The sequence below is a fragment of the Mauremys mutica genome, chromosome 8 (assembly GCF_020497125.1).
Source record: "Mauremys mutica isolate MM-2020 ecotype Southern chromosome 8, ASM2049712v1, whole genome shotgun sequence".
Classification (NCBI taxonomy): domain Eukaryota; kingdom Metazoa; phylum Chordata; order Testudines; family Geoemydidae; genus Mauremys; species Mauremys mutica.
In genome coordinates this window covers 23,798,932-23,826,518 of record NC_059079.1, presented here as the reverse complement: position 1 = coordinate 23,826,518, position 27,587 = coordinate 23,798,932, and the positions used below count along the sequence as shown (strand labels likewise).

Below are 27,587 nucleotides of genomic sequence, written 5' to 3'. Positions count from 1 at the left end.
GTTGAACTTGTGACCTAGTGGTGAAAGGCTACCCAGACTCCTCTTGTTTTCTATAGAAAGACAATCAGCACAGTGCAACAACTAGGAAACCAATTTTTCTATACCTGAGCCTTCCTCTTTCCAGTTCTGTCTTTTCTATGTATTTTATATGTGAAGCAACTTGGACCTCAGAAAATAAATTTATTATAATTTGTTTAAAACATATTTTAACAAAAAAAGATTTATTTTCTGCAAATCAAATTGCTTCCCTACCACTAGATCATATACATTGTTGTCCCATTTTATTGTCTTTGTCATTACGCATGATATAGAAAATATTAAATGCTGATTCATTATTTTTAAAGTGTGATCTGCAAGGCTAGTTTAACTACTCAAATATTTATAACATAAGGAGGACATGAATTTAACTGTTGCATATAAAAATCTTAAGTGATATAAATTTCAAATGTAGTTTTAATCTAACATTTATAGCAAATCGGGGAACCTAAGTAATAGGAATTAAATCCTGTAAATCAGAATTTTAAAATGACATGAAGCTACACACCAAACTTATAAAAGGGTTAGATGACCTCCCAAGGAAAGTTATTGAGCCAGCGGTTCCATCTATACTAGGAATGAGCTCTGTGTTGATAATGCTTGATAGCAATGATTCTCCAGCACCTCATCACAATCTCTTATCTGGTGTTGAAACTGATTTTAAGTGCTAATGTAGATAGGCCAAACCCAATTTTAGTGTCATTACAGCAAAAATAATTGAGACCAGGTAGAACAAGCAGACTGTAGATCTGGAGTCTCTTATGAAACAAGAAGATGTGGTAATGACTATAAACAAAGTGATAATCCTAGGGGCCTCTATTCATTTTAATAAAAATATTTACATTATATTTATGTTCAAATAAACTATTTTAAAATCTACAATCTTCAGTAACACCAGAAAAGGAAAATCCTGGCATATTTATTTAACTTTTTTAGAACTGTCAAATAACAAAGTATGGGGCATTTAATGGATAATTGTATTACCATCACTGTAACTAACACCCAGGCTAGACTTCTTTTACAACAAGGAAAAAGCCCTCCAAATTTAACATGACAAAAGATAAATCACAGTCCTCGAAAAGGCATTAAGCCATAAGTGTTAATTTCTTTAGTTAAATCTTTGCTCTATCACCTTGTTATATATGAATCATTACATAAAAGTGAGAAAGTGGTGCTCTAGAAATATTAAAGTTACAGCTTTATGTCTTCCTGAATAAGTCAGGTTCTTAAGCTTTCAGCAAAAGCTACCTAAATGCAGCTGCTATCTTTGGAGGGCTAAAAAAGGGAGACACACGTAGGGGGCTGGAGAGATTGTGTGGAAATCAAAAATACAGACATATTTCAAATGAATCTCATTGACTTTTAGAAACACTTTGAACAACAGCCATGCCACTGGGGTGCCGTAATGATCTACCCCATTATATAATGTAACACTAAGTAAATGTAGGAGTGGAAATTTCACAATTGGACGTTTAATGGCTGCAATTATGGCAAAAGAATAATGAACCTATTAGACAGGAGAACTGGCAATTACTCTAAGGCTTATTGCAATACAGCTGTGAAAAAGTAATACAGAAGCATACTTAAAAATGGTTATTAAAGGGGGATAATGCATTCTGTTTACCCTGACAGAAGCGATTTTTCTTCTGAAATGAAATGGGGCTTTCTGGTTATCAGACATGGGAGCTCAGATGTGATGGATCCTACTATTTAAAGGTAATGTATTTTCAGATATGCCTTTCTAACTATAAATGATGCCTACACTAAGACTATAAGAACTAGATTTACAAGCATACACACAGACAGCCAAAGGAAGATGTCTAAGCAGAGACATAAATGCAAAACAAATAGCATGAAGAAATTTAAGGTAACTTCCAAATGGTCCAAGTGGCTGCTCATTGCAAATGGAAATTAGTGTTAGTTGTCTCAGAACAGGAAAAATTAGCTTCCAGAACCATTACACAGCCTACAAAATCTCGACAGTAGGAATCCAAATACGATTTATTTGGCCTACTAAATTTTTCAGATGTACATATCCAAATGAGGTTTTAAGAGACTGGATGAAGTGAAACACGAGACATCTACAGCAAGGACAGCTAGAAAAGAAAGCCACCGTGTACTCTAAAGAAAGTATCATACATGGCTACACTATTTCCCATGGATAAACAGTCAATCCCCCAGGGTGCAAAGTCCAGGAAAAAGTTAGTGCATGATGAACAATGTGTCCATTGTCCACAGGGATGTACAGAATATAATTAGCAAATAAAGGGAAGATTAAGAAAATCCATTGGTCTCAACCATGCTCAGCTCTAGGATCTGAATCTTTGCCTAGGTTAAACACCATGCCACAATATAATTGCAGTATTACTAAAATGTATGCCATTAGCCTTGTCACGCTGTCTGGAGTGGCTCACGACCTCAGGGCAGTCTGTCAAAAACAGGGCAGACACCCCAAACTGGTGATATGTTCTATAATTCTATAATTAGATTTCACCAACACAGTCACAAATGTGAACTCCTGGATCACTATAACAGTCTTACCATGGACAGTTCCCATAGGCTCTCCAGTCTATATTGCCACCTAGGCAAGCTGGACATAGTGAAAATTGGTCACCTATATCAAAGATCACGAAATATTCAGGATACTTCCAGTCCCAAGGGACCAGTCACATACCTCAGATCAATTTGTATCTCAGCTCTCATACCAAAGACAACATTTGTAGCCAATCCTGTAATAAACTACTTAAATATTTATTAACTAGAAAAGAAACAACAGAGAGTTATTTACAGGTTAAAGAAGCATATACACACAAATAAGTTATCATCTCTTGTTCCTAAAAATGCTAGAGATGTAGTAATCTGTCAATTCAAAATGTCTTTCAGGATGGACCCAGGGACAACCCCTGAGGATCTCTGCTTTAGTTTAGTGTCTCTGCCCTGTCAGAGTTCAAACAGAAAAGAGATGAAAAAGTTTTCTTGTGACCCTGTTTTATCTTTTACATTCAGTCTTCCAGTCCGTGAGATGAGCTCCCTTGCATGCAGCATTTCCAAGGTGTGATAGGGCCATCCACCAATCCTTTGTATTGTAATGTTCCTTAGAGGCCCTGAATGGGCCAGGGGGTTGGGGAGATGAATCCCATGCCTAGGTTCACAAGTTCAGAGCTAACATTTTCAAAGTTATGAAGCAAAACTTACATATTTCCCTACAGCATGGAATACAGATAGTACAAGTGAAATTAATGCATGTAGCAATTTATAGGCATTTAATGGAGTCTAAACACTAAATACATTCTTATAAGACTAATACCTATTTTGAACACAACTAACATACAGGTGACCTGGTTTGATTTCCAGCGATGAGTTTATCAGTTCTTATCTAATGCCTATGGCCTTGTCCAGCACTGGCACTTGGTTTACCAGCATCACAAGCCTCACTAATAATCAACGTGCCTAGGCCTTCCAGTTCAGTTACTGTTTCATAAGAGACATATTAGACAACTCATAGTTGCAACTCATTAGTGCAAGAAAGAGGATTCAACTATTAACCCTGATCTCAATGAGGATGGCAGAGCAGCCAGTGGAGAGGGCCCTCAGACTGCATTCCTCATTGATGCAATTCATCCTGATGCTTCCCATAAAAAGAGCAAATCTCAGGAGTTATGGGCGATACCAAACAGAGCCAAGATTTATAGAGGCCAGAAACCAGAGTAATTAAGAGGTTGTTATGCAGCAGCAAACTCCTCAATCATCAAGGCCTGACTCTGATCTTACCTAAACAGTAAAACCAGTATGTCCTTCAATGGAGTCACTCCTGACTTACTTTGGCCTAAATGAGAACAATATCGGGTGCATTAGGATCAGTCCTTGGCCTCATTCCAACTTTAGCTTCACAAAGCGGTCAGAAAACTGCAGTCAATGAGTCCCCCTAACAGAGGAGACAGGTTGTAAGTTGCTCTAAGTTACCCTGTGGGCCAGTCTGGCGCTTGGCCCAGGAAGAGAGGTGCAGAAAGGCTTACGGCTACATTCTGCTCTCCTTAGCGGGGCGGAGTACACATTTTCTCCTGCTGAGGATTTGGCTCATTAACTTAGTTATTCCTGTTTCACACCAACATCAGATCAGAATCAGGCTCTCCATAATATTTAACAGAGGGGCCACTACACGTAAGTCTTTATTGCCATATATCTACTTTGTTTGTGCTGTGTAAATACAATTGTATAATTATTCCACCGAAAAGGATAGACTTTTTTCCACTCACTACTTTAATTTGGAGACTGAGGTTAGTGATGCTTATACCACCATTGCTTTAGTATGACTGCCAAAAAGGGAGGACAGGATTCTTACTAAAAAAACTGCCTCTTTCTCTGCCTGTACTCCACCACTGACTACAAGGACCAGCTGTGGGGATTTAGACTACAGTTACAACAACAAAAAATTACACCAGCATGCAAATTGCACTTACATCTCACTTGCACTATTTTGCGTGCACCTAGATCATTATACCGTTCTTTGCATTGCCAATGAATCCAGTTCTTTTGGTTTTTCTGGCTGGATACAGGACCTTATTATACACTCAGCCCAGAGAGGCCTGTTTGAAAATGTAACCCTACGTGTTCTTTAGAGGCATAACCTGTTTGATTAGTAATGATGCGTGCAATAGAAACTAGTAACAAACAGAAAATCCAAAAAGGTGAATAATAAGGCAATGTGAAAAGACGCTATGCCATGAAAAATTGCAGTTAAGGCAAGATGTTATCCTCAGTTGTCATCATCTGGGAATATATTTGTTCTCAAAGCAGTAAATAAACATACCCTCAGGTTTTCTGCTTTGAAATGATGTCTACAAAAAAGTGCATCACTACTATAATCAGATTTAGGCTATCTTCTGGTTTATGGCTAATAGAAGGCATTAGTTAAATATCACTTGAAGGAAGGATTCATAGCATTAGGGAGAAAGACACTATTTTGAAGACTTCCCTTCAAACTCCCTGGCTTACCTGAGTTGAAGCACATTACATGAGACTGGAAAAGAATAGGATGTATCTTTAAGCAGAATTAGCATGCCACACCATCTTTTAAATGTTTTAATTGCTGGGATTCAGCTTTTGTATGAGTAAGACACTCTGTTTATATCTAAATCTCCCTTCCTTGTTAACTTCCTTGTTCTTTAGAAATCTCTGAGGGGTCTGTAACTTTCTTTCTATAAACTGTGCAATATGATCAGGGTGTCTATGCTCAGGCTCTTTTAAATACACTGACAGAAATCACTTATGCTCTCCCTATGTTGGTAGAATATGTATGCTTTGTACAGTGTTGGCATCTTTCATTCTTTGCTGAAAACTAATTTAAAAGTACTTGTGTGGCATTAGTTACAGGGATGAGTGAAGGTGTCTTGTGTAATTCTGAACCTCCTTGATCACTATGATGTAATGGTAGATTTCCTGAACCTTAGAATTTGCCACTCAGGCAGAAAGTAGCTTAGTGTCACACTCCCAATTCAACTATCATCCAGTAAGAAATGACCCTTCTTTTGTTCAAGATTTTGTTTCATGACTGTTTTTCATCAAACCTTTTCCAACGACCTCTAGGTTGTCCTTCTTCATTTAACTGCATGTGCCTGTTTCAAATAAGATTTTATGGCTTGTTACGTTGCTTACAAGTTTCTTCCCTCTACAGTAACCTGTTAAACTAAATATTTTGGCAGAATTTGAGTGTTTGCTAAGCAAGGATTTACTCTGGTTTCCTTTACTGTTTCCATTCAGGAGGAAAATATTCTCTTCCCCTTGACAATCTGGAAAAGTTCTGCTTTCCTTCTTTACAAAACCCCTGGGGGTGAAATCTAGGCCCCAACTAAGTCAATGGCAAAATTCCTATTAACATCGATGAGGCCAGAATTGCTCCCTTAGCCAAGAACATATGAACCTACATCCAAAATATAGTTTTCCCCTCTATGACAGCAGAGAAACTATCTGCTTTCCAAAGCTAGCTGTGAATATGCTTCTTCAACTACATTCCCTGCAGAATTCGCACTCAGGTCCTCACTCTTCCTCAGCCAATAACCAATAAGGGTACAGCTTATCATTAAGTTAATCAGTCAAATGATGATACCCTTGTGACATGACTTGTCTGAGAGGACATAAACTGAGTCTGGAGATCCAGGATACTCAATGCTTCCCCCTACTTAAATCCTAAACCCAAATATAAATCATTATGGAAATTAACTTTCATCTCTAGTACATTCAAAAGTTTGGCACAGGTGTTACTGGGCACATGTTCCACTTAGGAAAGACTGAAATAAGGTGCATATAGGAGGGTATAAGAAAAAATTACCATAAAAAATTAAGTGGAAAATGGATGAGGGGGAAATAAAAAATGCTAATAAAATACAAATATATATACCAGCCTTGTTCAAATCTGCTTGCCCAGTGTGAGTAGTTTTCATCTGTTTTACATACTGGATGGGTGAGAAAAATATAATTAGTTTGCCTTATTGGAAATGGCCAGTGGGTAGACTCTGTCTGGGCTGGAAGATTTTCATGCCAATGCTACAAGGCTGCTATATATTGCTATGTAACATCCACCTGTGCTAGCCTAGCTTTTGAGGAATGTTTTTCTATCCCAGCACAGGCTTTCCTTTAGCTAGAAAAGTCACATTTTTAACAACCCCTCCCTAATAATTATTGGGGGAAACGAATTCCCTGAAGATTGATGAACTTGAACTAAATTTGCAAGTTTGCATTGAAAGAGTTCAAGTTTGTATAAGCTCAAATGTCATTAGATCTTTATTAGAAGGTATGAGTCACTCAATTGCCATTGAATGGTGATAAATGAAGGCAGGTGTTGTAGTCTGCATGTTTGGTTAAGAGTGACAGGTGTGCCTGATAATTGTTTTAGTGTAACAAGCTTGGAGAATACACGGTGCTGATAGGTACAGTACGTCTCTTCCCTTCCTTTACCTCAGCTTATTTCTCTGCTGTGGCGCAAACCAGTCTGTTCAGGATGTTATGTACACACACACACACACTTTATATTATATATTATAGGAGAGTGACAAAATCTCTAGGAAAACATTTACTAAATATCTGTATATATATATTCCTATATTAGAGAGACAAGGTGGGTAAGGTAATATCTTTTATTGGAGCAACTCTATAGGGTACGTCAGATCCTTAAAGTGTGGGAAACAGGTGATAGTCCCACAATCTCCTTCAGACTCCCCTGAGGTCTTTGCAAAGACAGTCTGCAATGTGCATAGCCTGCAACAAATTTCAGTCCTCTTCTTCTTCTACAGTGGGAAGAGGGAGCCTGCCTTCTAATCCAACAAAACTGGCAAAGTCCCTGGAACACAATCCTTATAGCAGATCCTTGCACTGCTGCTCTGCAGCTGAATTCTCCCCAGTCTGCCTCCCACTCCTATTTATAAACTCCTCCCCCTCCCCTGGAGTTTCCATGGGTTCCAATCTCAGAGAGTGACTTGGGGTTTGTACTGTCAAAGCTGCCTGTCTACAGTTGAAATCACCCTAGGAGCTTCAAATAGCTAATAAGCGTGGGTAGTGCCGCCGCACCTAATTTCTGGATGATTCTGGCCAATCCAACAGAGTCAGTCTATGGCAAATATGCAGGGACACAGTGTCTCCCAAAACAAACACAAGAACTATATATCCTTCCACTGTTTCTTCCCTTATTTATAACACAAAATAGGGGGTCATGGACAGGGGCGGCTCTAGCTTTTTTGCTGCCCCAAGCACGGCAGGCAGGCTGCCTTTCGGTGGCTTGCCTGTGGGAGATCCGCCAGTCTCACAGCTTTGGTGTACCTGCCACCGAATTGCCTCTGAAACTGCGGGACTGGCGGACCTCCCGCAGGCAAACCGCCGAAGGCTGCCTGACTGCTGCCCTCGCAGGGACCGGCAGGGCGCCCCCCCGCAGCTTGCCGCCCCAGGCACGTGCTTGGAGCGCTGGTGCCTGGAGCCGCCGCTGGTCATGGATCAGCATTCATGTCACACTCCCTGTCAGTACTTGGCTCAGGCCGGGAGACCTACATGATCCCACCAGTGGATCAAATTCCGTGAAGAATCCTGGTCATGTGCCACCCGAGGCACGTTGCACATACGCTAAGACCACCACAAAATACTACACTGCAAGCATGTGGGTTGCACTAGCACCTCTTGTTTGGGCAAGTGTGGATCTGAAACTGGGTCTCCAGCGGTCAGGAGGGGAAATGCGTTAGCTGTGTTAGGCAGTACATTATGAGAGGAGAAGAAAGATGGTTTCTGGGATATAAAAGGTGAGCCAGCACAAATAGCTGATGCAAGGAGAGGAAGAATATGGGAAGATCAGAGAGAAAGTTTGTAGTGAGGGAAAAAAAATCACTTTTTTTCATTCTGCCGGATGTCCTCATTTTAAGGATTCAACATGATCCTTGAAGTGATCTCCACTGTCATTATGTTCTTCCATCCTAGTGCAGGCTGTCATATTGCCTGACAGTTGCATATTTCTATCTAGTTTATACAGCTTGAAAATACCTTTTTAAGCTCCGCTATGTTATAAAAAAGTAAAGCACTAAATAGCCAGCATTGCGCCATCCCCTGCGTTAAAAGTAGAATTTTTAACTCTGTCTCCTTTAAACGGTCATTCTGATAGGACTTTTTTATTGTATATCTTCAAGGTAATTAATTAATGTAATTGGATATATTACTTCTTAACTATCATTTCCTATATTGTACAGTTGCAGGTGCTAAAAGAGAGGATTGAAAAATCCATATCAGCCAACATATTTACCAAGCCCAGATAAGAATTCAGCTCCATGTTTCTCTATCTCAGTTCAGCTCAAGCAAGAAATAAATAGCATGATGCTAGGCAGAGGTTTATACACACAGTGTAGTTACAAGACGTACTAAAAGTGTACTATATTTACTATGTGTGGTTCTCCATCTATCACCAAATAAGTGACCTAGTACCAATGGCATTGCTGGCAGCTATGCCAGGTTTCCACATTACGGCTTTCTGATACTGTTGCATCACTAATGCAGAAAGTAGTGTGAGAGACGAGCTGGGAATTATAATAAACAACATGACAATGCCTTGTACATTTGGAAGTGGCATGATGTTAAGATACCTGTCTAGCTCAGACATTTCTGATGTACCCTTTGTGACCAATCGGCGGATATGTCTCTATTAGATTGTGAATTCCATTTTGTTTTGTCAATGCCATGTTGTACTGCTGCCTCCACTTTGGGATTAGAACATCCCTTTTGTGCTGGGAGTGGACAACTAGCTCAATGACTGTAAATGAGAGAGCCATCAAGGCCTCAATTGGACAACTAGCTCAATGACTGTAAATGAGAGAGCCATCAAGGCCTCAATTCTGAATGGCTCTTCTCTACTGAAACAATGGGTTGCTGCCAGTAAAGGTCATTGACTTTGAATGAACTTTCTATACAGAAACCTGTCTGGAAGGGGAGGGCTGGAATCCTCCAGCCTAAACACATGGTTGGGAGAGGGGCAGTTTCTCCAACTGACCACTTGACTATTGAGGAAAGACTTTATTTAAGGCAGTGACTGTCTGCGAGGGAGGGGCCATTCTGTTGTGGCTGGCAAGCAGAACTTGTTGGAGAAAGTGACGGCAGCAGAGACTCTACATCACAAGGATACTGACCAGAGCCAGGACTCACAGGTGGGGTGAGATCTGTCAGATGCATTCGGGAGTTTGTTGTTTTCCTGAGAAATGTAACTCTCTAGTTCAGGGGTCGGCAACCGGTGGCTCGTGGCTCGCCAGGGTAAGCACCCTGGCGGGCCAGCCAGGTTTGTTTATCTGCCGCGTCGGCAAGTTCGGCCGATCGCGGCTCCCACTGGCCGCGGTTCGCGGTCCCAGGCAATGCGGGAGGCAGGAAGCCGTGGCCAGAACATCCCTTGGCTCGCGCTGCTTCCTGCCTCCCGCATTGGCCTGGGACCGCGAACCGCAGCCAGTGGGAGCCGCGATCGGCCGAACTTGCCGACACGGCAGATAAACAAACCGGGCCGGCCCGCCAGGGTGCTTACCCTGGCGAGCCGCGAGCCACCGGTTGCCGACCCCTGCTCTAGTTCTTTCAAGAATAAAAGTATCTGTAGGTAAGAAATTCATTTACTAAGCCTGTGTTCCTGGCTTTACTGACACTCTGCCTCTGAAGGATTTAACTAGACACCAGAGCTCCCACAGCCAAGTGGTTTATGGGGGTACATATCTAAGCAACTGAGGCTCAGGGGGACTAAGGCACTGGTTCCGGATCTAGGCAGCTGGACTGTGAGGTCCCATTGCCAAGAAAGGTTTTAGACATGGGGGTCTATACTTGGGAATGTGTCTGAGAGACCCAGAGCAAGGAGCAGTGACTAGTCACTGAGAAGCATGGAGGATTCAGCAGTTGGATCCACTCATAACAGACTGGAGTCTGTCCACAGAGCAGGACCAGGCCTTGTTGTAACACCCATTACCATAGTATCTGAGTGTATTGTCTCCTCCCCATGTGGCTTCCGTACTCTCCTGCACTTGGGGAATGTAATCAGACTAGTACACCTCTACCCCGATATAACACAACCCGATATAGCACGAATTCGGATATAACATAATAAAGCAGCACTCCAGGGGACGGGGCTGCATGCTCCGGCGGATCAAAGCAAGTTCAATATAACGCAGTATCACATATAATGCGGTAAGATGTTTTGGCTCCAGAGGACAGCGTTATATCAGGGTAGAGGTGTACTTATTGCAATCTGCTACATATTAAAACTCAATCCACTGGATTATAATCATACTAAGATTTATTATATTTGTTACCAATCCTTAATAATTCATGCTGTGTTCAAAAACACAAGCAGTACCTCACAACAACCTGTTTTACAGATGGGGAAACTGAGGCAGATAGCCCAATTCTCTTCCCCCTTACACCATTGTTATACTGATGTAACTTCATTGACATGGATGAATTTGCTCCTGATTAACACCAGCAGGAGACAAGAACAGCCCTTCAATGATCTGGCCAAAACTGCAGATGGGGTTGCTGTCTGTACTAGGTTTATGACTCAGGCGTCTGTGGCCCCCAGTTCTGAGCTCAGATCACTAAACCATGGACCAGATTCTCAGCTGAGCTGAAGGAGTGTCACATGTAGCTGAGAAGAGGGGTGCAAAAGAACCCGTAGTGACCCACTGATCCTGGAGCCATTTCTGCTGTGACATAGTCTCTGGTGTAGTATAGACTAAATTCAGGGCTGCTCTAAGCTACATCAGCTGCCTATATCGCTCCAAGGGCCATATTCTGCAGCTGGGGATTGTCTTGATGTCATGCATCCTAGATGTCATACATTGCCCGGATTTCATACCTCTCAGGTGTGACGTGTCATTCCATATTCTTTATGAAAATATGCTTATGATATGAACATGACATAACTGAGAAGTACTTTATGCAAGATGGCGCATGTGAGATATCATTGGAAAGGTTATGATTTGCTGAATGCAATTATCCAATTTGTATGCCTCTATCATTTCTGTATCTGGAGTTAGGAATATTGACTATGTATCTGTATTTCAACTATGCTATTTTGGGTGACGTCCACCGCTAACACTTCAGGTACAACAATGGAAAAGGCAGACAGGGCGGATGGCCCATAAGCAAGGACAATAGACTGTGAAAAGCTCGGCCTTCCTGTGGACGCTCCATACTGCCATTGACTTATGGATGCTGTGATACTTCAGGGTCAGGTGGTCTTGTCACCTGATACTAAAATGTTACCTGGGACTTCTTGTAATTTTCCACTGTAAGGGAAGGAGGGTCAAGTTTGGGAAACAAAGGATTCCCACCTTATGTAAATCCTATTTAAGGGTGAGGAGGAAGGCAAACAGGACTCCTCCTCTCCATGGTCTGTCTGCCCAAGAAGAACGACTGCAAAAGGGAAGGCAAGAGGGGAGTCCAGACAGAGACAGGAGTCCAGTCTGAAAAGGAATATAACTGGAACTGTGAACCACAGAAACTTTGCAAACTGCCTGCAACAATATCTAGGGTGAGAAATACTATTTGTAACCAATTTCTTTAGTGAAACGAGCTTAGTTTGCATGTTTGATTTCATTTGCTTATTAATCTGATTTGTTCTGTTTGTTACCCCTTTTACCACTTAAAATCTGCCTTTTATTGTTAATAAAATTTGTTTTGTTTATTATTAAACCCAGTTTCTGTAATTTCTAATGGGGGGGGGGGGGAAGAAGTGTGCACACCTCTCTCCACATTGAGGGAGGGGGCAAATTTCATAATATATCTTTGGGTCTGTACTCCAAGGGAGGTGGACATCTGAGTGCTGGAGCAATCTCTTAAACTGAGTCTTCCCAGAGCTGATCTGCAGCTGGGTATGGCCCTGCTGTGTGTGTGTGTGTGTGTGTGTGTGTGTGTTAGAGGAGGTTTAAAGAGCCTGGCTCAGCAAGACAGGTAAAAGGGGGCCCAGGCTGAGACAACAGGTAGACTCAGTGGTATCTCAGCACATCAGGTGGCTTCCCGAGGGATCCAACCCGTCACATCAGGCATGCCCATATGCTGGAGGCCAGGGTGGACAGTGGAAATGGAGCCATTATGATAGCCATACACTGCTGGAGAAGAGCTGCTCAAAGTTTTTCAAAGTAATTTTTTTACCATCAAAAATTATCTTTTTTAAAAAATTAATTCATTATATATTTTTGCTAAATAATTTCAGCAAAATTGAAAAAACGTAAAGCCTGGCCTCTTAAAGTCCCCCCCTCTTTTATATACGCTTTCACCTCCTTTTTCAGCAATGAACTGGAAAAAGGACAAAAGGGAGGGGAAGAAAACTGATCCCCCCCTCCAAAAACTAAGAAAACCAAATATTTGAAAACAAATGAAAAACAACCCATTCCTTTTCAAAACCTGCAGAAGGAAAATTACTTCAACATTTTCCATATCTAGCTCTGTGCTGTAGTATTTGCTGACTCAGGGGGATCCACCACCAGCTGGATCTGCCAGGTTTAAATCTGCTTTGCACTGGGAGACCAGCACAAAACAGACTTAACAGGCCCATATGCCTCCTTATACAGGCTCTTCTTGCTTCTCAGTTACCCAGTTAACATGCTAACAAAAGAAATTCAGCATCGTTTAAGTGTAGCCTAGCAAATTACAGCAGACTACATGTAAAATAGCAGACAAGCTGTTATGGTTATGAAATCCAGAGCATGTGTCTAGACCCTGTGATGTTTTCCCAGTCCTGGAATGTGTTAAGGGGCATTGAATGGTTTCTCTGACCCTTGCTAGTCTTTCAGACAACCATGTAAGTGGCACTCCCCAAAGTTCACCAATGGCACATTTGCCAATGTAAACGGCAGCTGCTGCTGCAGCAGCAGCATTGTTTGCAAAACAAACATCGCTGCAAATTAAGATCAGCCTACAAAATAATATGGAAGGAATGAGAATTCGTATCAAACAACAAAGTCCTATCCATCAGCATTCAGCTTGTCTGCTCCTTTTCTTTATTTTGAATTTTAATAATGGTCTCACCATCGCAAACACAGATAAGCGGAAGTTATTACATCCATCTCTAGAGGATCAGCGGCACTTAAGAAATAAACCACATAAGGAGACTAGACTTGACCTCAGGTCCCCAGTTGTGTGCTGGGCGACCTATCTTCTGTACAGGAAATGTTCCTCTAGCCACAGTTGAACAAAAATCAATCCTGACACTTGTTGCTGGCGGCTAGAATATTCTGAAGGTTTCTAGTTTAGTGCTGCGGAGATGCAGACTTCTTTACCTTGAATACGTTAAGCTAATGCACTACATGAATGTAATCAGCTGATCATAGCACTTCCTGCTATCCGTGATTTGCTTTAACGATAATCTTTGCAGAGACCATGGTTTTGCAGTTGTGTTGTCCACCATAATCACAAGCTTCTTGCCATGTAACTTAACATGCATTCACTACTGCCTTGCAATCCCAGCTTTCACAGCAAAAGATGGTGGCTCTGAGAAAATTCTAACCTGCTGAGTACAAAATAAAAGTCAGTTTTGACAGGAAATGTTGTAAATGCCACACATTCATGTAGCGATTTATACCCTTTATGTACAGGGGTTGTTTCACCCATCATTGAACCTTAATGTATTCTGGGGTGGAAACGTGGCTGTTTTCAATGCCAGATAGGGTGACCAGATGTTAAGGAGAAAATATTGGAATCGCCACGCGCGGAGGGGGGGCGGGGATTTGTATACTCACCCATCCGGGAGTTCGGCGGCAATTTGGCGGAGAGCCCTTCAGTCGCAGACGGTCTTTGGCAGTATTTTGGCGGGGGGTAATAAACCTTGCCACCAAAGACAGAAGCACCCGCCACCGAAATACTGCCAAAGACTGTCCGTGACTGAAGGACTCTCCGTTGAATTGCCACCAAAGACAAGGAAACAAAATATCGGGACAAATGGTGTCCCGACCGTACCCTGGTCGGGATGCAGGACAAACTCCTCAAAATCGGGACAGAGATTTAGGTTACTTACCCAGAACTGAATTTCACCAGGATATTAGGGTTAACATCTCTATACTTATTTTCCCAAAACTAGCCATGAGATCACTTATGAACTTAGAGGTCAAGAGCCCCAGTTTGCTATCTCACCTAGAAGACAGAATAGCTCCAACAGAGCTATTATCATGGGTCATTGGTTAAATACTGCCACACGGGCAAGAGTGCCACCAACAGTATTCGGCCACCCTCAACACTTCTTAAAGCATGTGGGTTTTGTTTCGACATCACCTGTGCAGTAGATGCTACAACAATACAAATGGTAAATAAATAAATAGTCTGCTTGAATTCTGAAATCTAATGATCTTACAAGATGGTTACTCTGGAGGTCCTTCCCAATCCTATGATTCTATGATACATTGATATTTTTATACATAACATTTTTTACTCATATATCAGCCTCTGTCCTGTATTTTATGAAATTATACTTCAGTGAAGGGAGAAGCTAATGAAACATTTCAATAGCTGATTTGTGTAGCAGAGAAACAACTACAAAGCCATGGGGAATAATTAATATCATGAAAGAAATGCACCTCCCAGCACTGAGGATACCACAGAACAAACTATTGCCTCCATCATCAATGGTATTTTTCTTAAATAAAATAGTGTGACTGAAAAAGCTATTTGCAAATATCATGCTGTAAACAAATTTGAATATAAAAGCCAGGTAGAGTTTGTTATTCTTCAAATTTGTATAAAGAATTTGTCATTCTCTGAAATGACAATCCGTTCAAAGTACAAAGGAAAATGTGCTGAATACGCCGGTGCGATTTAGCTAATACTGGGAAAATGGAGCCATACAGTTGAGTTTCATTTTTATAGACTATCATATTCAAGGTATCCCAAAGTGCTTTATCACTAAGGAGTAAAATGGCAGTGCTACCACTGCATAGAGATATGGAACAACCATTGTGCACTCATTAATAGACAATACACAGCACTGGACATCAGACTTTTATTGAGAGAGGATTATTACCTCTCTTTTATATAAAATGTGCATAGATATCTAACTAGATATCTAACTTCTACTTGAATAGAGAGTCAGGAAGAAGGAATCTGGATTTATCATCTCCTTTACCTCTAACAATGCAGCACTAACACTGAACATGAGCTTAACTTCAGGTCAGGGTCTTGAACCCAGGGTCTGGTGCCCATTGGTTATAACACCATAGGTGTATATACACAATGCTTTTCAGTACATAAATGCCAAACAAAATATACCATCTTTGTCTTAAAGAATTTAGGTTCCACAGTATAACCATAAAAGGGAACCAGCTACAACTTGGTAAAAAGCAGACAAAACTTATACCTGTCCTAGTGTCTGGTCTAACACCTTGGACAATCCAGAATCTAGCCCACTTACAGGACTAAATCTCATTTACATGATAACATTTAACTGAGTTGTAACTTAGTCTTTTGTCTCAGATATAGTGTGGACTGCTCCAAAGGCACAGCAATGGATCCAGGGAAGTACAATGCCATATACAGCAGATACAACGCAAACACAGAGTGGCATGTAGTCCTAACAACAAGAAGACTTCATGGAACAGGTAGGCTGTCTTGAGCTTATGAAAATAGGAGAGTGAGAGAACTGGGTGTATGTTCATCTGGAGGCTGTTCCAGGCATAAGAAATGGAACAAAATTGGGAGAGAGCAAAGGAGACAATGGGAGAAATCAGTAGAGAGGATCAAGGGAGCTGGAGGATGAGGAGGAGGCAGAGTGCTACTGAATGAGCTATACTGACACTAATTTGAACGTAGAAATGCTGCCTACATTTCTAAAAGGAGTTCAAAATGTTTTAAGAGAGCTCAGGATTAATCAAAGGCATATTTATGCAATGCAGGGTTGTACATAGGATCTGGTATTTGTATGTGTGTGTGTCTGTTTTTCACTGGCTTTTTAATGCCTCAGGAAACCAATTAAAGAGTCAAAATAATCGGCAATCTGGACATGACCACCAGACTGTATGATTTTGGCCCACAAATGGCTCCCTGCGACATTCAAAAGGCTAGTGAAAACAAAAAACAACAACTCCGAGAGCTTCAGTTTTATTTGAAGTTACCCAAAGAAAAAATGTGGGGGCTTTATTTGGGTTCCCTTGGGACTTAGGGCACAGGAAAATAAAGTGCCATGTGTGCCACCTGGCTCTTTCCAAATGATCCCTGTGGAGATCCATCTCACAGCCAGTCAGCGCCAATCAGAATAACTCCAATGAAGACAATAGAACTACATCACTTAACACCTGCTGAGAATCCGGAGGTTGTAGAATTGCCATAATTGAAAACATTCAAGCCCATCATCTCTTAGGGATGACTTAGGGATAATAAAACCTTCTCCTGTTAGGAGGTGGGGGAGGAACTAGAAATCCTTGAAGGATTATTTTTAACTAGATGTAGTGAACAGCGGAAATATTTTCCCTGAGCCTGCCATTGAATTGGGTTCAGCTGTGTTCCCGCATGACTATTAGTTTTCTGCAAGCATGTGCAAGTGAGGGTTCATTCACACACATGTTCAGGGAGGGAGCACTCCTGTTGGTAAGAATACATGTAAGTGCATCCATGCACTTATGTCAGAAAGGCTCTCGTATCTATCTGAGATGCTCTCTGTGGGTTTGGGAGTGAGGGAGTAGGAGGCCGTGTGAAGTTGAGGAGAGAAAGTGAGTGGTTGTCTAAAAATTCTTAAATACAATGGTGCAATGCCATGCAGCAATGAGGGGGAGAGGATCTAGACTGGGTGCTGCAAATATTTTTATATCTGACATGTAGGCGCACACAGGCAGAATATAATGCTCTTGTGGGAGCAAGGAAATAAAACGGGTTTACATTTCCTAATGTTCTTTAGGCCTGCACATCTCTTGCTACCGTGCCCTTAACATGCCCTCACTCTCTCCTTGAGACAATCAAAGCCTTAGCAACTCGGTCAGGCACATCTCCTGTTTATAAATATTATGGACATCCAGTCAATTAACAGAAATAATACCATGAGCCTTAGGCACCCACCCACTCACACAGCTCGAGTATGAAATAGTCACAGCAAAAAGTTCATGAGCAACCCATAGGCAAATTTGTTACATTGGTGATGTATTTGTAGCTGGTGTGTGAACACCGCCCCCCCACCAAAAAAAGGGTTAAATTCAACAAATCATTGTTCCCTATAAAGTATTTTCCCCATTTCATGTCCCACCCAAATGAGGGTGATAAAACGATCAGTTCAAAACCCCGGCCCATCAGATCAGCACAGACTTTGGTGTGAATTATTAGCCACTCAAAGCTGAGTTTACTGAAATCAAGAGAGGAAAACACACTGCCTGAAAATCCTGCCACTAACAGAGTCTCACAAATTAAACCCAACAAGAAAACTAACATAATGATCATAATAAAAGGATTCCAATCTTTTGTTCTTTCTCCCTCAGTTGCCACTTAACCTCCAGGCAGCTAACTAGAGCCAATTGACAGAGACATATTGCTCACATACCACTCTTCTCCTGAAGTCCTCATCACCATACATGAACAAAAAGGCTCCCCTTCCTTTAGCAGTTAAATGATTTATGAAGGCGCCTTTAAAAATGGTTTAGAGTTTTCTGTCTAATATCATAGACACAGTGTCTATAGCCTCATAGACCCTTAGTCAAAGACAAAAGTTACAAAATGCTGGGAGTTCATGGAAAGCATAAGTAGCAGCTTCTAGAATGAGATAACTTATTAACGGTTCAATCCTGTTCCTACTGAAGGCGATGGTCAGTAAGCATAGAAGGATCTGATTCTGATTTAAACTAAGGTCACATTTGAACCACTTAGTGTAAAAGAGCCTTAGTTTAAATGAGACTCAGGCCCAAGTGCCTAATAGGGTGACCAGATAGCAAGTATGAGTAATTGGGACACGTTTTTTTTGGCGGTGGAGGGGTGGGGGAGGGGAGAGAAGGGGCAAATAGTTGCATTTATAAGACAAAGCCCCTAATATTGGGATAGTCCCCATAACATCAGGACATCTGGTCACCCTAGTGCCTAAGGTGAAAGATCTCCTTATGACAAATCCACGCCAAGCACTTCTGAAGCACTAGGCCTCCCTAAAACATACACTGGGATTCCCAGTTCAGTTGGGAACATTTTAAAAATGTTTCTGGGGTGGGTTAAATAAGCTGAGGGTGTAGTAGAGAGTAAATATAAGACTGACTCTTAGTACTAATGTCAATGACCAGAGCCTCATAAATGTTTTTTTTTTAAACCTAAGAAGGTGCCATGTCACAAGACTCCATAATGCTCTGTCTCCAAACAGCCCTTCTTCCTTGATAGGCTCCCTAGACCTTAAATTGTCTTGAAGATAGGCCCAGTGGCCTGCTGACCCCCTCCAGTATCTTCAGGAGAAGATGGCAGGTCTGTTTTGCCTTCCAGTGTCTTCAGAGAGATCAGGGGTTGGGGAAAGGGAGCTCAGGGGTAGGGGAAGTGGGGCTGCTTCTTTTGTAAGAGTGAGGTCTCGGAGCTTCTTCCATGGGCTCGTTCTGCAAGAAGAGATACCATAGCTCTAACCATAATCTTTTTGTTTGTCTCTCCCCCCTACCGCCACCCAAAAAACCTCTTCTCCTGCAGTCCCTTCCAAAAAATACCTTTGCCTATCTAAGTCATGAAGCAAAATAGTATGGGATGCTCTTTCCCTGGGTATTTTCAGTATATTCATAACTATATGGGCTCACACTATAGTTCTGTTGAATCCTATCTAGATATTACTTGTATTCAGACCCTAACATGAAAATAGCCTGTAATTAGTTTCTGTGAATATTTGTTGAAAAAAGGAGCCAAATCTGAGGTGATAATATTTAGATTCTAATGAGGGACAGAGGCCTAATAAGCAACCAACCAACCTGCAGGCAGCAAGAAGGTTTAAGTCTGGGTAAGAAATTAGCCAGCCTCCCTGCAGGACTTTGAACATTTTTGGCTAGATCCTCAGCTTCTACTTGACCACAATGGAGCAATGGTAATTTACACCCACAAAGCATCTGTCCTTCTGCTGTGCCGTGTAGCTACACCCAAATCTTTTTTTAATAGGGCTGTCTCCTCTCTAATTTAAAGCTCCTTTATATTGAAGCAAAATTTTTCACTTGACAAATGTGTATTTAAAAGCTATACAGTTCAACACAATGGGCTCTGCCTCAGCCTCTAGGCTTAACAGTTTTTGTTTTAGTCTCCTCAGCCCATTGGAGTGTGCAAACTTGAGAACCTTCACTACCCACTGCTTTTCCAGTGTGTCTCCCACACACATATATTCTCTGGGCTCCCCTGTAGAGATGAAGATACTAACATTTCACAGGGCAAGGGCGCAATATCATACTCTATATTACTGAGTTTTAGTTTCACTGCAGAGCTTTTCCCCTAGAGATATAACCAGCACCCAAAAAATGTAATTTCCTAACTTTTTTCTTCAAGTGTCAGGTATTTAACTGCTAGATAAATGCTCTGTCATTTGGATCTCTGCGGAGCATTGGTGATATTTTGTAGAAGATTAGACAAATCGCAGAACTATATCCCTCTTGGATTTTCCTGGGGCATTATCCCAAGCTAGCCCTCTCCTATGTAACAGCAGTAGTTCAAAATAAGAACAAGTATTTATATGCTACTTTGTCTTTTCACAACATCTCCAGTTTCCTTCTGGTTTATTGTCTGATGTTTTGAAGTAATAGATACAAGTGGCAGTCAGAAAATAGCATTCAGTACCGTATTTTAGTGTGTGTGTGTCCATAGGGAGCCTTCATTTACTATAAGATGAATCTCTAAAGGGACTTCTAGACATTTTATGGCACTCCTTCTACCCCATTACTTACAGTATTTTATTAGCATCTACACTGAGCTCTTACATACATAATAAGATTTTGACAGGAAAAGTATTTGTGTGAGAGGATTGCCTTTCATTAGAACCCACTTTCAGATCATATATTCTTCATTAACTTTTAAACATTTTAGTAATTACATTTAACTTTGTAAAATGGACACTAACTAGAATGGCTTTTATCCTGGTTCCAACTCAATAACAAATTATTGGATTGTGGGGCAGCAAATTTTAACTGAATATTCTGTAGCAGCATAATCCTGACAGTCCCTTTTCTTCTGTAGCCTTTTCCAAGAGCAGGGGATACCATTATTGCCTCACTCCTCATGCCTATTGCCAGCAGTATGGGCAGCAATGGAAGATTAGGCCACAGTCTGCTCACCTTTTCCAGGCCTTTGGCCTTTGTTATGCAGGAGATCAGACAAGCTGATCACAATGTTCACTTTGGCATTGGAATCTATGATGGTCCAGCCCCAGCAGTCCAGATCCAGCCCCTCCAATTTTCTCTGGTTGGCGTTTGTAACCGGGATTCACTCACCATTCTGGTGCCTCCTTCTGGCAGCCTTGGTAATTAGCTCTGTGTACTAGTGTGCCCTCTTTGGGTGGCACCTCACCGTCATCACTCCTACTCTGGGACCCACATTTCTCCAATGATCACGGCATCCTCTTCAGTGACACAGCCCTTCAGCCATACCACACAGTGTGCCCCCCCCCCCCTCCCCTCCCCTCCCCTCCAGGGGACCTGCAGTCTGCTGTTCTGCCACTTCCCTTAGTGGCTACTGCAGCAAATTGTCTGGCCACGTCCTCATGGCACCTGCATCCTCTTTGTCCTTGCTTCAGGCCCTCAGCCTGCAAACCCCAGCAGCCAGCCAGGACTCTCCCAGTCCCTGCTAGCAGCACTGCTATGTCAAGAGTGCTGGTAGTTCTCTCAGCCCTTCAGAGACACAGTCCTGGGCTCCTAGCAGAGAACTGCCTTCCTCTGCCCTGCAGCTCCATTTTTATATGGGCCTGCTTGGCCTTGATTGGCTGCTTCCTTCAGACCTTCGCTGATTGGCTGCCTCCTGTGCAGCCTCCCCAGGGCTCTATTAACCCCGTAGAGCCCAGTGTGGGGCATGCGTCCCATCACAGGGTTCCATCATTGATCTTCTCTTTTCTCCCATTCACACCTATTATTTATTTATGTTTTTACTACTCTGCAGTAAAAGAGCTCTGGCCCAGACTCTGGGCACCCTAGTTAATCTGTTAAAGAAGACACTATTAAAATAAGATGACTCTGCCTGCTACTCCCAGATCAGATACTAAGACGCCAACATCACAGAACAAAATTTAATGTAAGCTCCCAACAGACTCTCCCTCACACTGCTTTCCAGCCCATCTTCTTATGGGCTAGGGAAAAAGAAAAGGTTAACCAACATGTGGTATTATGGACCAGGGTAAGGTTGACAATATCTACTTAAAAAATAAGGAACTATTTTCTTAGCACCCCCAATCCACTCCTCCTCCCAATACTATTATCATTATCATTAATAATAAAATAAAATAACAATAATACTAAGCCTCAGTACTCACCTACATTTGCCAGGGGTATTTCTTGCCCCTTTTTGCAACATTCCCGATCTTATTATACAAAGATGAAAAAATAAGGGACATTCCTTGTAATAAGGGACTGTTGGCTACAAACAAACCAAAATAAAAATAGGCTTCTAAGACTAAAACTTAACTTCAGTAAGTTATAATCTTTACCTAAGCAGGTTTTTCCTATATTCAGTTCCCAGGGACTTCAACCCCTGTGGCTGAAGGATCCACTTTTTTAAAGATATACAAGGGCCCTGGCCTCTTGTATCTGCCCAGGAATGGATAACTATGGGGATCTCTCTCTCTTCCCGCCCCACCTTCCCCCCAGTAAACCTTTGAAATGTATTCTTTGAAAAGTAAGCCCAGACAAGGTTTGTTTTCCCTGCTGACTGCCAGGCTGGAGTCCATGCTGTCTTCTCCCCTAATGGTGATTTTGACAAGACAAATGAGCTCTTCATGCTACCTCTGATACAAAGAGTAGCCCGTTGAATTTGGCCACACCTATTTAGAGGTGTTAGGTTCTTTCCTTTGTCTGGAGGAAATGCATTTATCAACTTTCCCAACATGCCTAGTTTATATACATTTTAGTTACATCTCCAGCATATACCTATAAAGTCCTTGGTGGTTTTATTGTACATACATCACACAAGAATAATAGTGATCAGTGAGTTAATAGTGTTCCAATTATATATGATGTGGCACCTTTCAGGTAAATATGATTACAAGAGTGTGCCAGCTGGCATTAGGGATCTCTTGGGTTCACACTCTCAGGCTATTTAGGGTGTTGTAGGTCAAAGTCAACAATTTAAAATCAACCTAGAAGCCTATGGCAACATTGGCTTAATAGATAAGAGGCAATGAACAACCCTAGATTTTATTGATGTCAATAGGAATTGCAAATGCTCAGCACCTTTGAAAATTTGGCAACATCTAGTTAATTTATTGTAACTAACAATAATATATATTGTATGCAGGTGTTAACAGAATTAGGGAGGCAGTAATAAGCAATAGTCACCACTGAAGTCTTTATTAAGTTGCCTTTGCAAGTACCATTGGTAACCTCCTCCTAGTGCTGGCCAAGGTGGCCATCCACCATACTAGGAGGTGGAAGCTGGACTGGTGGGGTGTCAGGAGGGGGTGCGCTCTGTGACTATGCGGTCTATTTCCAATCCCTCCTGAAGTTATGTCTCTGGGCAGAGCTCCTCTGGGCTGTGTCCGTTACCTCCCTCGATGCCTTTGAGGAGCTGTGGGTGCTGTCCAGGGTTCTCTGCTCTGTGTCCCCCTGTAGATGCCTGATTTTATTCCTGTAAACTTCACTTATTCCTGTAAACATTCCTGTCCCTGTTTTTTCATTTGTTGTCCCCTGAAATTAATTGATGCTTGGATCCTGTGTCCGCTCCTGTTAAGCTGAGGGGGGTTCCTTTAGTAGTAGGCAGGCCCACACCCGCCTATCCCCCACTGCTTCAACAGGTACAGCGGTATTCACACCATTCCCTTTGCTAGTGTGAGGCATTCCCAGAGGACCCTGCAGGGGTCCCAGTAACAATACTCACCACCAAAAGGCATTTGGGTATATTTTAATAGGAACCACTGTGTAGAATCAGCCTGAGATGGACAGCAATATCCTTATTAACTCAACCATTTTCTTATTAAGCGATTTGAGGACTATTGTTAATAGTAATAGCGTGCAAGAAAAGATCTTCTTAAAATGAAGTTTAGTAGCTGAAAGAGGAATACTCCGGAGGTGTAGATTATCATGGGGTTAATAGATTGCTGCACAGGACACACACTAGTGTGACTATGCAAGCCTTGAAAAAGTTACCTTAACAACAGCAACAACATTCACCTTGCAGTTCAATGAAGAAAAAGTCCTTAGGCTTAGACATCTATATAAAATGCCACTTCATCCCAGGGTTCAGATGTGAACAGATCCATCTGTATCACAAGCCATACCTGTGTGGGTGCATTGCCATTATGTAATTTACTGTATGTACACCAGGGCTTTGGGAAAGCAAAATACATGTCAAACTTATTCCCTGCTTGTTTGAATGAGGTTTGTGCACTTTAATTTCATGGAGACAGGAAGGAGTGGAATAAATACAGGGAAAGATTTGGGATGCTCACGTGTTAATCTACCTGTTGGAATGCATCTTTCCCTATGTTTTCAAAGAACAAGGAGCAAAGGTGTGCAAGTACACATTTGAGCACCAAAGTGACCAGTCAGTAAGACAAGCTTAATCTTTCTTGATGCTTCCCTATGTTTTCCCACGAGTATTAAGCCTTTAATGTCTTAAGAGAATGTATATTCAGCCAAATGCACAATGGGGCTGCATGCCGTGTATTCAGTTGTCTTTTGAGCCTGTGCTGGTAATACTTTTATAAAACATGACTCTAGGCAGACAGAGATGTAGCACTGGATGGATTAAACTGTTTCTTTCATGTCTTCATAGCTAATATCTGATCACCAGATAAAAGATATTAGCTATTAGCCAGAATGAGAAAGTTTTATTATTGGGTGAGGTGTCACTCTGGAGCCTTCGACTGTTTGGAATAGGAGTAGGCTATTTTTAGACAGTTGCTGCTGTTTAATTATGGATTTTTGTTTTGTGATGCATATAATCAGTCACCATATTCACAAATTCAAGATTTCCCCATGGCAAAAGTCTTAAAGATTGGACTTTTATTGCTTTCATCCCTTATCAAAATGGAAGCAAGCAGCACATGGAGTCAGCAACAAATATCCTGGGAAACATACTTAGGGCCTGATCCTACTGGTTTCTTAAATCTTAGGATTTACTGTTGCATGTAGGAAATATTTCAAGCACTCTGTTTAGCCCAAGACTATTGTGCACCTTAGACAGGATGGAGGAGGGCTGTGGGGCTGCTCTAAATGTGCAGTCCTACCAGGGGTGAAAGGAAGGTAAAATACTGACCAGTATGGGGCCCCGGCTCTGGGGCCCCGGAAGGGGCGGGGCCTCAGGAGGAAGGGGCAGGGCTGGGAGTCAGCCTCTCCCAGCCAGCCCTTCCACGCTGCCTGGCCCGTGCTGCCCAGGGCTCCAGCGGCGATTTAAAGGCCCCGGAGTTCCAGCCACTGCCGTGGTCGCAGTGGCTGAGAGCCCTGGGCCCTTTTAAATCGCCAGACCCCAGGGCAGCTTCCCCTTTTGCCCCCCCCCCCCCATTGGTGGCCTTAACATGGGCTGTGTACGGGCTGGTACCGCCGGCCACTTCTTACCGGTACGCTGTACCGGCCCATACTGGCCTACTTTCACCTCTGAGTCCTACATATGGGATACTACAATCCAAAGGCTGAGCTAGTCCCAAGGGTATAGCACACATGCAAAAGGTTTTACCCCAAAACATGAGAGTTTTAGTTTCTTTGATTTAGCTGATATAGTCAGGACATTTTCCTTAATATTTGATTAATAATTTTTACCAAGTGCAGGAAAAGTGATCAGTAACCAGTGTGACAAAATCAGACCTCATAGCTATAAGAGAATAGTGGAAGACAGGTATATCAGCCCTAGAATTGTGAAGGCCCTTTTCCCTCTGAACTGAAAAGAGGTTACCTCAAGTTAATTAGAGACCCCTGAGCCCAATTAAGGACTGCTGGTGACCTTTAAAACCCCCCTTTGCCGGTGAGAGAGTGAGGAGAGATGAGAAACAAGTTGCAGCAGGGTTAGGGGCAATAAGGAGAAAAGGCGTCTCCTATATGGAAGGTTGATCTCCTTGCTATAGGGGAAACAATTGAGTTCACTTCTGTTTGGGGAAGGGCTGGCAACCAGATGCCAGCATAAGTCAATGGCCCAGCGAGGGGACACGAACATTTATTTCTTTTGTGTTGTGAGTTTATTGAGAGAACTACCACACCTACCTTGCAAATATTGAAAAAAATAAATCAAAGCAAAGAATTAAAAACCTCTGGAGTGGGACTGATTTTCTCCAGGCCTCCCACTGTCAGAGGGAGAAAAGCTGAGGCTGCCGAGGGGAAGGAGGCACCTTGCCACACGACTAGAACCAAAGAAAACTTGTTTCCAGTTGGGAGGTGCCTTCAGTTTTGCAGCTTGGCTTGCATCTGCATATACAAGTACATTGCACCTCCCATCAGAACTAAATGCAGGCATACAAAATGACTGCATGTTTAACACGAAAGCCAACCGACTGGGGAGTTATCACACCTCTCTTTGTCTCCACCATACCTTTTCTGTTCTGCAGGAAATAGCAAATAGATGGTGTGCAGCCCAGTGCCACATGCAGCCACTACTATAACAAGTGGCCTGCTTTCTCACCACAAATGGTGCATGAGTAGGCTGCTACAGGAGATGTATTTGGAGTACTTTCTGTGGAGCCCTGTGTAGGATCTGGCCTTCTGATTTATTGCAGACAAACGCATGACATTCAGAAATAGGCTGTCCATGGGAACAGGGAGCAACCCACTGTTGGGGCACCTCATTGTATCAAGACATGCCTAAACCCAGATTTTGCCACTCATGCATGCCCTCTCTCATTTGACCCATTAGCCCTCTGGCCAGGCCACATACTGTCATTCCCTTTTTGGGGTATCAGAGTCCCACATCCAAAATAGATAAAATCAAGATCTACAGTCACACTATCTTGGGCTCTCCTTCCTGGGCCCCTTGGAGCTTCTCCTGGGTCCCCACACCATAAGCTACCCCATCAAAACTAACTCTATTTCCCACCTTAGCTAACCCTCCACCAAAATCCTGTTCTAGTCTCTTTGTCCCTTAGAGGGTCCTGTGTCAGGCTCCCCACAGTAAAAGTGGCACAGTTCCTTGGTAGCGCTCTGTCTCGGCCCAAGGTCTCTGTTCTCCTCTCTGAAGCTCTGCAGACTTCCCACCCTGCCTCTCTCGGCCTTCCTTTTAAGTCAGGAGCTTCTACCACCCAGGCCTCTCTGCTTATGGCCATAGCAAGAGCCTCCTCGTTACTCTGAAGTTTTCTTCTTTATAGGCCTGCCCACACCTCTCTCCCAGGTTAATCACAGTAATCTCAGTTAACACCAGATACACTCCCTTTCCCAGGTGTTGAAAGACTGTCCCAATTAAGACCCTCTCAGTTTCATTAACTCTTTCCTGGGTCCCATTGCTTCTTACCTAAGGTTCCCTGGGGAAGGGGGCGTATTACTCTTTCAGGCACAGGGCCCTGAACCAGCTCTGTGACATACATCCAAACAAAACTTCTGAAGCCAAACATTTGTGAAGCCTTAGAGAGAATGTCTGTATGTTTGTATTTGAAATCTGGATAAAAATCCTGTCTGGCCCCTGTGTAACAATAGCCAAAACCAAACCTGAGATCCTTAAACTCACACATTCAAAGGTGTATGGTTTCAAAATACAGATCCAAATTTGCACCTTGTGTCCATCTCCAATTCAAAATATATGAGGCATACAAGATAAACCAGTTTTGTTTATGCACCAAATCAAAACGTGTGTGTGTGTGTGTGTGTGTGTGTATGTGTGTGAAGTGACCATGTCAGATTCTGTTTAGTATTGACATTGTTATTTACCTGTATTCTAGTACTTCCCAGTCAAGATTAAACATCATCATTCCAGGTGCTGAATGAACCCATAGCGAGACTTGCTCCTGGCCTGAGGATTTGACAACGCCA

The 27,587-nt window shown here is 42.3% G+C and overlaps 1 long non-coding RNA gene across 1 annotated transcript; it reads left to right on the top strand.

The window, feature by feature from the left end:
* Positions 1–1,670: 1,670 nt before the first annotated feature.
* Positions 1,671–27,587, top strand: LOC123376699. Its single transcript, XR_006581901.1, has 3 exons — positions 1,671–1,752; positions 15,994–16,118; positions 27,497–27,587. It is a non-coding gene; the product is annotated as an uncharacterized LOC123376699 (long non-coding RNA).